General features: G+C 39.6%; 1 protein-coding gene across 2 annotated transcripts in view; it reads left to right on the plus strand.

Annotated features, from left to right (window-relative positions):
• Positions 1-12,818, plus strand: part of AKAP12 (A-kinase anchoring protein 12) — a 115,827-nt gene that overhangs the window by 89,202 nt on the left and 13,807 nt on the right. The gene's annotated exons all lie outside the window — the stretch shown is intronic.

Genomic DNA, 12,818 nt, shown 5'->3' on the forward strand with positions numbered 1-12,818 from the left:
TTTTCACTTACAAGTTTTGCATGTGGTATTTTCAAAGCTTTAAGCATATATGTGCATGTATAAATATAAAACTTCACATACACATACGAAAAAACCTTTACTTTTAGTATCTAGAAATCTCACTGCATTATATTTCCACAGAAACTTGTTTCTGCAAATCTTCTTCCTTTTTTTTAATTTCAATTTTTTAGTGTTTCAGTGAAGTCTGACAACCTGAAATCATAATACACTGAAGATTGCAATGTCTTTGCTTGTTTTGACTCTCAAACAGAATTGCATAAGTCTACTAGAAATCAGAGAAAAATCACTTCAAGCTTTTTCTGTTCACACTTTTTTTTCCCCACATTGTTTTTACAAACTGTAGGAGAAACCTTACCAAACTCCAACCCTGCCTTCAAGGGATGGCATGTGGTGTAAAACAGCTGGCAGATGGGGGCAGGGTTTCATGCCTAGAAGTCTAGTTGGCTGGTTTGTTTATGATTGAGCTTTCAATAAAATAGCTACTTAACTTATCACATGCTGTGGCTCTTTATCCTTCTGGCTTTCTTTTGGGGAAAGTAATTTTGAGTTAATGAAATTGCTTCTCTTTAAAGGGAACTTTTTTGGGGTAGGGTCAGGTAATATTTCATGACAAATGACAGAAGGGGATAGGGTAATATGTAAATTAAAAAAAAAAACATGCTTTCTGAATTGCCCCATAATTCAGTGAGGTTGGCAGTGGGGGAGAGGAATAAAGAGAATCAGCTGCTGGGCGCTTATTTATTTTAAGGAGTGAATAAATAAAGTAGCATAGGGAACGAATAGAATGGCATAGAAACTTGGGCAACACAAATAAAGTAAGAGAATATGTAATCAGATGAAATACTTTATCTTGACAGGACAATGTTCTTCAAAAGTAAGATTTCACCAATATTTTTCAAATGCTTTATATTTTTGAAAAAGCACACTTTAATGGGTCAAATAGTATTTACAGCTGACAGTTTCTCATCTTGTTCTATAGCATTCATCTAAAATTGTTTATTTTTAAAAATCTGGCAAAGAATTCATTTTATTCCATTCTTAGGGCAATACAAAGAATGACTAGAGTAGGTATATTTAATTTCATATTCTTAGAAGATGGTTTGGTTTTTATTGTGAACTGTACTTTAAGGGCATTATTTATAAATTAAAAGCCAGCATTCTTAAATTTCCTTCATCTCCCTTCTCATTTTCCTTCTTTGAAGAGCCTACCCTTCAGACCTACAATGCATTCTCTCCTCATTTTCATCTCAGAATGTCACTTCTTTCAAGATTCACTAAGCTCCAACACCACCTTTCTCTTCTGATTACTTCCCAGTCTCCCAATTACTAATACTCTCCTCTATATTTATTTTGTTAATTAATCCCTTAAGTGTAAGGACTTTTTTTTCTTTCTTTCTTGGTGTTTCCTATACCTTAGGAGAGTGCCTGGAAACATAGTAATATCAATAGATGTTTGTTGAATGATTTATATTCTAAATATTTATTTTGTATACATTTATCGTTATACAATATGGGTCAGGTACCAATGCTATGCTAAGAGAAAAACCTCCTTAGAAAGAGTAAAGTTAAACATGGATTGGAATTTTGTATGTTTCACATGGTGAAAGTTTACATTCTATATCATGTGTATGGAGGAGAAGGGAGCATGCAGTTAATGAAATAAATCTTTTTAAAGCTCTAAGAATAGCATTCACTTTTGGAAATTGCTGAGGGAGATGGAGGGAGGGTTGACCATGGCTGTGTGTGTGTGCGCGCACAAGCATGCACGTGTATGTATGTATGTATAAATACGCACACATGCTCAAACCACTGGTGTTTGAGTACTGTAGCACCTGAATGAAGTACGTCATGCAAAAAATCAGACATTTTTGCTTCTTCCTAGGTGATCCCCAGATTTCACTAGTCAATAATCACATAGTTGATGGGTTTGTTGATAAAAGACAAAAAGTGAAGTTATGAATCATCAGGGAACATCAAACATGTTATTATTTATTTGAATATCTCCCATCCCATTCCTTCCTTCCAGAATTGGGGTATTTGTTCCCTGAAAATTTTCCCTGACTTACCCCATTTCCATCTAGTTAATTGTTAGTGTTCTCTTTCCAAGTTAACTTAAACATGTGTTTTTTTTTCCTCTCAGTAAAATGTAAGCTCTTTGAAGAGACATTTTTTGTCTTTGTAGACACAGTGTCATGTCCAAAAAAGGCACTTAAAATGCAGTCGAGGGTAAAAAGACTAATTGTCATGTTCTAATTTATGAGGACCTCAAAGCAGGAATTCTTTATATATATATATATATATATATTTTTTTTTTTTTTGATTAATGATTTCCTTTCGGAGTTTGGTGAAGCTTGTAGATGGACCCCCTCAGAATATTTCTAAATACATAAAATAAAAGACATAGGGTTACATGGGAAACTAATTATAGTTTTTAGTTGAATCACTACAATTATTCAAATTTTTAAATAAATGATTTCATGGATAACCAGGTTTAAGGCTCCCTGATTTAAAGCACATGCTAGGGGATATCAGTTTGTGGAATGTCAGAGGAAAAACTAATGTGTTTCATGTATAATGTCTAGATCACTTTAAGAGGTTTTAGTATTTGAAACAAACTAATAACAAAGGCAAATTTTTAGTTGTCTGTTAGCTGTCATTAGTTCCCTTCCAGAATCCAACTGGGATATGATTTGTTCTGCAAAAGCCATTTAGAGATCTTTATCTTTAAAATTTTAACACTACATTTTAATGGAATTATCTTTTTGGTTTACCTGCAAATATTAGTTTAGGGAAACCTAAATTGAAGGGAGTTTCAGCCTTAATACATTGATAATAGGCCTGACTCATTAAAGGATCATTAAGCAGAAGAATATGACATGCAACAAAACCCAGATATGTTGGAGGTGATTACTACTTTCATTTGAGGCTTAAAAAATGGAGTTTTTAAAAATGGTCATTGGCTTTTAGAGCATGGGGAGTTGGGTGTGTAGGACATAACGGATGGTTTTAGAATGTAGAGAATTCTTGGAAAAATTCCAGAGCTATGTTACAAATCTTTGGGGAAAAGTCAACCAGCTCCAGATGTCGACATGGTTGACTGTGAGCCCATGAAGTGCTTTATTTAGATTTAACTGTTAGAGTCCAAACTATTACAATCTATCCCCAATGATCAGAAAGTTAGTTTAGCCTCTGCTTATCAAAAGTAAAGGTCAATTCAAGGAAATGGATCTTAATCTTTTCAAATAATGGACGAGTCAATAGTCTGCCATTTTATCATAATAAAAAACTATTAGACACACTCTACCGAACTTTAAAAATAATACTGTTGTTAACCCTTACATTCTTTTTAACATTATGTCCATTTGTGTTTGAACAAAATTGAACCACTTTAACTCTGACCGGTAAAACTGCCTCATGTAGATCCTGTTTGTTTCTGAAGGATTTTTTGGAGGGGTGGGGGCAATGAGGGTTAAGTGACTTGCCCAAGGTCACACAGCTAGCAAGTGTCAAGTGGCTGAAGTTGGATTTGAACTCAGGTCCTCCTGAATCCAGGGCCCGTAGCTGTGCCCCCCCCTTGCAACCTCCCTCCCCCCAAGGATTTTTAGAAGGCATTTTCAAATGTTCTTCTGTCATCCCTTTGTTTTTGAAATAGTGAGTTGGAAAAAGTACTTACTGAAAACTGTAGCTTGTGTCTTTACTAGGTATTTGCATAAAACCTTTTTCGTGGTAAAGATTTTCCTTCATATTTCACTGTGGAATGTGAAGGAAACTTCATTTCAATTATCTTTCAGAAGATTCCCAGTAAATTCCTAGTGAGAGTTCAGAATACAGCAGTGCCTGGCATCTGTGCTCTTCGAATTAGTCTTTAGGGCTCCTTGGCAAATGTGAAAGCTATTTCAGATATTTGGAGAAAGATGGTGAGGGAGATGGGGAAAATGGGAAATATTAACCTGAAGACCTTAAAGATCATTTGGTCTAATTCCCTTATTTTGTAGATGGGGAATCTGATGGCTAGTCAATAACAACTGAAAGGTATACAATCTTAGATTTAGAACTGGAAGTAGAGGTCATACTGTTAATGTCAGAACCTGGACTAGAATCTCTGAGGACCTGTCCTTTGAATTACAAGATGTTGGTTGAAAACAGATATACAGATATTTTGTGTGTGTGTGTGTGTGTGTGTGTGTGTGTGTGTGTGTGTGTGTGTGTGTGTGTGTGTGCGCGCGCGCGTAGGGGGTGGAGGGGTCAGATATAAATAGTGACATTAGGCCTTGATTGGTCCTGTTTTGCTGTCTTTGAAAATAGCCTTTCATCGTATCATTTTTGTTGAGTTAGGGATACTATAACTTGTCACACACTTTCCTCACAAAGAACTAATAGAAAAATAACTAAGCTATTGGGGCAGCTAGATGGTGCAGTGGATAGAGCACGGGCCCTGGAGTCCGGAGGACCTGAGTTCAAATCCAGCCTCAGACACTTAACACTTACTAGCTGTGTGACCCTGGGCAACTTAACCCCAATTGCCTCACTAAAAATAAATAAATAACTAGGCTATTCTTATGTATGTACATAAGCTTCTTAAGTATATAGGTATAAAATAATTATTCTTTTGAAGTTCAGGTTGCTTTTGTTTGTAAAAGCTACCGTGGCCTCAGGCTGGCGATGTGACCCTGGGCACAAGTCCCTTATCTACCTCTGTTTTCTCCATCTGTAAAAGGAGGAAATACCTCCCAGGATTGTTTTGAGGACCAAATGAGATCATATTTGTAGGAACTAGGTAGATATTCAACAACAAATGGGAATTGAGGAATAAAGAAAATCTAAAATCACAAACTAGAAACCTGCATTCATATAGGGAAAGAAGAAACCTATTTTAAAATGAAGGCAACAAGAAATCCAGGGAAGTATACCTCACCCTGGGAAAGTGGAAGTAGTAAGGGAAGCCATTTCCCTTTCTGTTCGATAATTCACATTTTAAGGACATGATTGTCTAGACAAAGATAAGAGGGAAGCTTCTGCTGAAGCTGTGCTGTTACCAAATACAAACTGAGAATTGTCATTTCCTCTCAAATGTTGCTGCTGCAATTGGGTCATTGTTATAGATTGGTATATACTTTCCAGGAAACCAGAAGGATGTCCGGATTGCTTAGTCAGAAGGCAGGCAGTGTCCTCACTGCTTATTAGGATGTTGTAAATAATAAATGGTAGGTAATGTTCTGGGGACTAGATAGACTAAGGATTCCTATCCACTCAGTGGATTTGGTATCTGAAGATGTTTTTTTTCTGCAAATCAAATAGCCATTTTAGCTACATTCTAATCAACTGTGTTCTCAGGTGTACCTTCCTCTTTTTTTTTTTAATCTAGAAAAGAAAGAAATACTTTATTCCTAGGAGAAATATTATTTGTGGAAAACAAAAAACCCAACCACAGTATATGTGGTATTAAATCCTCTAGCCCAAGCAGGTACACACCTCTGAGCTTTTAGTGGTGGTGGAAAGTGGATTTATATTTACCTGGAAATGTTTGATAAAGTGAGAGTGCTAGCTACCTACACTGGAAGTGTTCACTTTGGAAGAAGGGCAGCAGCCCTCATAATAATTTGGCTGATAAGGCTAGTGTGACTTAGTAGAGAATTGGCCTTGGACCAGGGAAGGCAACTTAAGATCTGCTTTTTACACACATTATTTGATCTTGGACAAGACACTTGTCCTTCTCTTTACTCTAGGAAACTTCCTAAGACCAGAAGTTATAAGGAGGGGTTTGCTTTATCAATAAAATCAGAGGTTCAGTTCCTAATCCTAACAGGATCCTAATCCTAAAAGCTCTTTCCCTATTCTTCCCCACCCCCATGCCCCCTTTTCGAGGCAATGAGGATTAAGTGACTTGCCCAGGGTCATGCAGCTGTTCTCAAGTGTATGACATCGGATTCGAACTCAGGTCCTCCTGAATCCAGGGCCGGTGCTTTATCTACTGCACAACCTAGCTGCCCCCAAACATTTATAAGAGAAGGTTTACTTTGCCCTAACACAGCAAGGGCATGCAATAAGGATACTGTGGCAATTTCCTTTTCTAAAGCTCTCATGGTGACTCATGTGGTTTTAGGCACCCACTAAGAGTCTAACTCCACATGGCTGAGACTTTTTATGTTCCTAGATGACCAGGAAGCTGCATCAAGGAAGATGAGGCCAGTCATGTTCCAAGGACATTTCTGTCCTAGACCTACCCTATTGGTTTGAGGAAGATAGATAGAATGAGGAAGTATCTTAGGGAAGCTGAAGTCAGTTGGGTCCCAGGTGCTGCTTTTATCTTTGTAGGTAAAGACTGGGAAGAAAGAAGTTACATAAGGGAAATGCTGGTCTGATCACACTCCCAATTTCATCTTTATGCTAATATGTCCCAATAGAGGAGTTCATTCTTGTTTCTTACCTGATCTGCAGTCCCTATCTCCAACAGCCTATGAGGCATTTCTTTGAGGATAGGTTTCTATTACATAATCATTTACCTACTTATCTTTTCTAGTCTTTTTTGGGGTTAAGTGACTTGCCCAGGGTCACACAGCTAGTAAGTGTTAAGTGTCTGAGGCCGAATTTGAACTCAGGTACTCCTGATTCCAGGGCCAGTGCTCTATCCACTGCGCCACCTAGCTGCCCCTCTTTTATTGTCTTAAAGCTTTCATTCCCAACTCCTCTTATCTTCAGATATTGCCATTTTTCTAGCTACCTAAAGTGAATATTTGGAATCACCTTGAATTTTTCTTTAGCCTTAATCCTCAAATTAATATTTCCAAAATACCATAATGATAATTTATTTTAGTTATCAAGCATTAATAGTATTTTATATCAAAATAGCATGACACTGCCATCTGCTGTCTTAAATTTTGGTTAGAATGGACTATTAGTATTAGCACAATACTATTAGTATTATTGTATTCTAGTATTAGAATACTATTGGACAATATACTATTGTATTAGTATACTACAATACAATATAATACAATAGTATAATTAGTATTAACTATTAGTATCAATCATGCACTATAAGTTGAAGATATAAAACAAATTATTATTTTAAACTATTCTAAATTGGTAGTGTTAACTTAGTTTTACCACATGGATTTGGAATTGACTAATGTATCCTTAAATATTTATAATAATTATAATATGTAATTAATAATATAATTTGAAGTTGAAGTCACAAGGGTACATTATTATGTTATGAGACATGTAACTTGTAGCTAATTTTTTTGGTATCTGGTTTTTAAATTTTGTAATCAACAAATAGTTGCTTTGGGTTTTTTTTCAAGTTATATCTTTACAGTTGAGATTGAAAGTCAAGTTTGGTTAAATTGACACATTTTCCCATTAAAACAGATTTTGTCCTTCTACTGGGGATTTTAAAGCTATATAATCTATGGATATGTAATCTCTAATTATAAAAAGTTAAGTAAACTGGATATTTAAGGTTTTAAGAAATTCTCCTTTTTTATACTGAAATAGAACTTGAATTCAAACTTGTGTAAAATCTGTAAGGGGGAGGGCTATGTGTGTGTACATGTTTTTTGTGTTGATCTGTACTGTTAAATTTTGAGGCCCATGCCCATTAGGTGTGTACTTATCCAAGCTCTGCAAAATTGAGATTTGGGATGATGTGAGATCATACGGTTTTAGAACTGGAAGAGACCTTGAGAGATTGTCTAGTCTACCCTCTTCATTTTATAGATGAGGAAAGTGAGTCCTAGGAACTTATTCAAGTTTGGACAATAATGGAGTAGAAGAGCCAGAACTAAGATCCAGATTTCCTGAGTCCCATTCCACAGATTTGTTCTACCAAACTGTTTTGCTGTCACAAGTTGAAGAAACTATCTGTGGAGTCTACCTCATTCATTGTTGATGATTTGGTTTAAGTTGTTTAAATGTATATGGAATTATTAGTTGAAATGCTTTAAAAAGCTCTTAGTAATCATGTAATTTATTAGGCAACTTTTTTTTTTAAAGAGGCATTTAATCTCCAATGGAAATTTGAATTCATTGAGTTTGCTGGCAAGATAAGGTACTGCATTGCATTGCAGACAATTGAAATAGTTTGAAAACCATGCCATATATCTTGCCATAGGGATTATTCTAATACTGTGAAGACAGAAGATGAGTATCAGGTGGCAAATAGTCATTGATTGCTACTTTTTTCTAGCTTTTGTCTTCTACATCTATTGGTTCAGATTAGTGCCAAATGAATCTTTTCCTATGGAAAAGAGAGTTGTAATAGCTATATTTGGCATTAAGGACATGATTTTTCTTTCACTAGTATGAATTCAAAAGATTTTTTTTTTTTTTTGGCAGGGCAATGAGGGTTAAGTGATTTGCCCTGGGTCACACAGCTAGTAAGTAAGTGTAAAGTGTCTGAGGCTGGATTTTAACTCCTGAATCCAGGGCCGGTGCTTTATCCACTGCGCCACCTAGCTGCCCCCACTAGTGGAAAAAGTTTAAGACGTCCTGGTCTAGAAGGTTGAGTGAGCTTCAGTTCAATTCAGTAAATATTAATTATCTACTATGTGCCAGGCACTGGGCTAAGGCCTGAGGTGGGGAGGGAGACAAAACAAAAGGAACCCAGAGTGGATTGATTTAAGAAAGCATGAAAGTATTGCCTTGCTGTGGTGAGGTCCCAGTTGAGCAGAGTTTCATGATTTTCTCCAGCTCTGTTTAGCAGCCTGCAGATAGGAGTAAAAATGGGAATAATCCACATCAGGCTTGGCAGGCTTCATGCTTGAGGACAGGACAAGTGTGAAAGGGACTGCAGCGTGTCAGGGATGCTGTTGATTTGAACTTGTTCATGAATGGGCCAAGATAGGGAAAGGCTACACTTTGCTGAGTGTAGCTGATACAGGGGTGATGGCCTGGTAAAGAACTGAAGGGATCCGAGATCAGGGTTAGGGGTTGCAAGGCAAAGGGGGAAAGATGGAGTGATAAAAGATTATGCTTTGATAAAGGAATTTTAGAGTTCCAGAACATGGAAGTAATTGCTTGTGAGTGATGTTAAGGATATTAACCATCTATGTGTGTAGCTAAGATGGAGTGCAGTAGGTCATGGGAACTCAGATACTTGGAAGTTAGTGTGTTTGACCCCTAATTGGAGGGCAGGAGTTGGAGTGGAAGGGGGAAAGGCATGCACTGAACTTTTTGAGGAAAAAAGGAGAGTGTGTCCTGGGAGTCAGTAAATAAAGGCTACCAGAATCTTGATTAGATGATAAATTTTAATTATATAGAGGAGGTAAAATATTATACTTGTTTCCACAATTTATAGCCTGAGAATTGCCTGGGGCACTGAGTGTTTGTGGAATAGCTAGCATGTACCAGAACTGGGCCTTGCTTGATCCTGGGTCTTTCTGACAAAGAGGCTGGCTCTTTATCCTGTAGGCTCCCTCACTCCCATAGTCCCTCTGGCTTTGTTTCTTCAGTTCTCAATTTCTTTCCATCAATCCCAGAATCGCAGAATTGGAGAGTTGGACCTAATCCAAAGTATAAATGAAATGAATCCTCACTCTAAGGCATCTGACAAGCGGTCAGCCAACCCCTCTGCCTGTACAATAGATCAGCAAAGCCTATTCTGGGCCATACTCGGTGCTAGGGACTTAAAAGATTGGAAAACAAAAATGAAGTAGTCCCTCCTCAAGGAGTTACTGTTCTATATAAACAGCCTCTAATCGGGCGTTCTTCATCTGGAGTCTGTGACCCTAGATTTTTTTTTTTTTAGCGAGGCAATTGGGGTTAAGCAACTTGCCCAGGGTCGCACAGCTAGTAAGTGTTAAGTGTCTGAGGCCGGATTTGAACTCAGTTACTCCTGAATCCAGGGCCGGTGCTCTATCCACTGAGCCACCTAGCTGCCCCGGCCCTAGAATTTTTTAATACTTTAACATTTCTTTTAAGAACTATTTCAACATGATTTGTATGCCTTTGTAACTCTGTGTTTTATTATTTTGTTCATTTAAAACCCTTTTTTTTTTCCTGAGAAGGGGATCCATAGTCATCACCATACTGCCTGAGGGGTCCATCGCACATTCCCCCTCCCCCACGTTAAGAACCCCTGCCAAAAGGCTTCAATCACACCCATACAATGGTTAAAAGCCCCTGCTAAACTGTGGAAGCAGCCAAGATAAACTTGGGCCCACACATCATTCATTGGTCCGGCTGCCCTGGCATAGATATCTTGTTATCTAAGAGTCTTCCATGGGGGGAGGGGAGAGGAAGGGAAGGTAGAAAGGAGGGGCGGGGAGGGGGGAGGGAAGAGGGGAGGGGGCAGGAGGGAGGGGGGAGGGTGGGGAGGGGAGGGGGGGAGGGAAGGGGAGCTGAGGGAGTCTCCACCTAGTGGTGGAGCCCGTTGGGTACAGCTTCCCATTTGATCCTCCCGGGCTCCCATAGGGTAACCTCCCAGGCAGAGCCTGGCAGGCGTAACTGCACCATGCCGTGGTGGGGCAACTGCTGTGAGTGAAAAGGGGACCTAACTGCCTTCTTCATGGGGTGGGGGGGTGGACTTGGGGAAGGTGCCAGGGCCCCGGAGTTGGAGGATGATGGAGGGGGTGGGTGGGGCACGGCCTTTTCTTTTCCGTACCTCCTTGAAGAGGGAGCGTGTTGGGCCCGGGTTTTGGGTGTCACCTGTGACCCCAAGAGGGCCGGGGCCCTTAAACTGTTGTTAGGGGAGGGGCGGGGAGGGCTAGGCCCCGACCTTCTGTTGCGGCGCATTGCCTGGATGAGGCCTATGGGCTCTGCCGAGAGCCGCGTTCAAGGCCTGGCTCAAGGCCTCTTCTGGCCTGTGGAGTCAGGCGAAGCCATCCAGCCTAACCTGCCCATTTCACATGGGTCCCAAAGCTGGGGAGCCCCGGGAGGTTCAGGTGTGATCAAAGTTCAAGGTCGAGGGGGAGGGGGGCTCAGACCTGGGATTCCATTTTTTATTTTCCTTTCCAGAGTCCCATTAGGATATAATTTGTCCTGCAAGAGTTCCTGAGGGATCTTCACCTTAAAAACACTTAGCGGGGACGTCCATGAAATTATCTTTGTTCTTCGGTGTATATTCGTTTGGGGGAAACCTGAGTTGAAGGGACTTGCTTTCAGCCTTTAATACTCTGATAATAGGCCTCACTGGTGATGTGATCAGTGAGCAGGGGAATAGGACGTGCAACAAAACCCAGACACGGTGGGGATGGGATGCTGATCGCGTCCCTTCGAGGTTTACAAAATGGAGGGTTTTTCAGTGGGTTTTGGACCATAGATGGCTGGGAAGGAAGCATTTCCTGTGTGCCCAGCATTAGGCTAAGTGCTTTACAGTAATAAACATAACAAGTAACATTTACATAGTGCTTATACTGTTGTGGATTGTGCTAAGTGCTTTGCAGTTATCTCTTTTGGGCCTCCACAACAACCTATTAATAATAATAGTTAATCTTTATATATGTGCCAGGTACTATGCTGAATGCTTTGCAATTTTTTTTTTTGGTGGGGAAATGAGTGTTAAGTGACTTGCCCAGGGTCACACAGCTAGTAAGTGTCAAGTGTCTGGGCTGGATTTGAACTCGGGCCCTCCTGAATCCAGGGCTGGTGCTTTATCCACTTAGCCACCTAGCTGCCCCTGCAATTATTATTTTATTTGATCGTCACAACAACCCTGGGAGTTAGGTGCTATTAACCTCATTTTATAGACAAGGAAACTGAGGTATACAGAGGTTAAGTGACTTGTCACACAGCTAGGAAGTGTCTGAGGCTGAATTTGAACTCTAGGCCCAGAACTTTAGTGATCTTGATGTGATGCTGGATTCAGAGATAGGATTTGAACCTAGGTCTTCTGACTTCAGGGGTTCTCTGGGCTGTTTTCCCAACTATGTGCCAGTACATGCTTGGAAAGGTGGGAGTTAGAGACCTGGTGCTTTCCAGGCAGATAATATGAAAAGTTAAATCAGAAGGCATGTGATCCTAGGAAGAGAGGGCTGGATTTGGAGTCAGAGGTACCACCTATTTGACCTTTAGGAAGTCACTTTACTTCTCTTGGCTTCATCTGTAAAAGGGGAGGAAGATAAACTAGAAGACTTCTGATGTCCCTTCCACTTTTAAAAGGATGATCCTATGATGTCATAACACCAGATGTTCATTTTAACATTCCTCCACCACTATGTGAAAGACACTATTTTAAACAATTAGTGCTTTGGGTGAGGATTAGGAGAGCCCTTGGGCTCTAACTTTGCAGCAAAGATAAGCCTCTTGTGTTGGGATATGAAGAAGGAAAGAAAGGACCTAGGGAAGAATGAGGGGAGGCTTTTCAAAGTGGAAAGAAGTGTGGGTTTGGGGGAAAGCAGGAAGGATGCTTGGGTGGGGGACTGCCATGGCAGACCAAGGTAGGAGAGTGATGAAAAAGTCAGGCTGAAAAGGTAGGGTGGGCCAAAATACAAAGAAGTCTTAGGGTTTTTCCCTAAATTATCAAAAGTTTTTGAGTATTGGAATGACATGATGAAAAGTTTTTATTAGAATGTTTAAAATATCATCAGTGGCTTAGAGGAGGGGAGAGAACTTAGTAGTGTAAAGGAGTTAGGAAGCTACAAATATTACATATCATAGTAATAATAGCTAATATTTATATAGCACTTATTTTGTGCCAGTATCTTATTTAATGCTCACAACAACCATGTGAGGCAGGTGCTATTCCTATCCCCATTTTTACAGATGAGGAAACAGGGGCAGAGGTTAAGTGACTTGCCCAGGGTCATACAGCTAGTAAATGTATGAGGTTGGAACTGAACTTTGACTCCAGGCTCAGC

The sequence above is a fragment of the Dromiciops gliroides genome, chromosome 4 (genome assembly GCF_019393635.1).
Source record: "Dromiciops gliroides isolate mDroGli1 chromosome 4, mDroGli1.pri, whole genome shotgun sequence".
Classification (NCBI taxonomy): domain Eukaryota; kingdom Metazoa; phylum Chordata; class Mammalia; order Microbiotheria; family Microbiotheriidae; genus Dromiciops; species Dromiciops gliroides.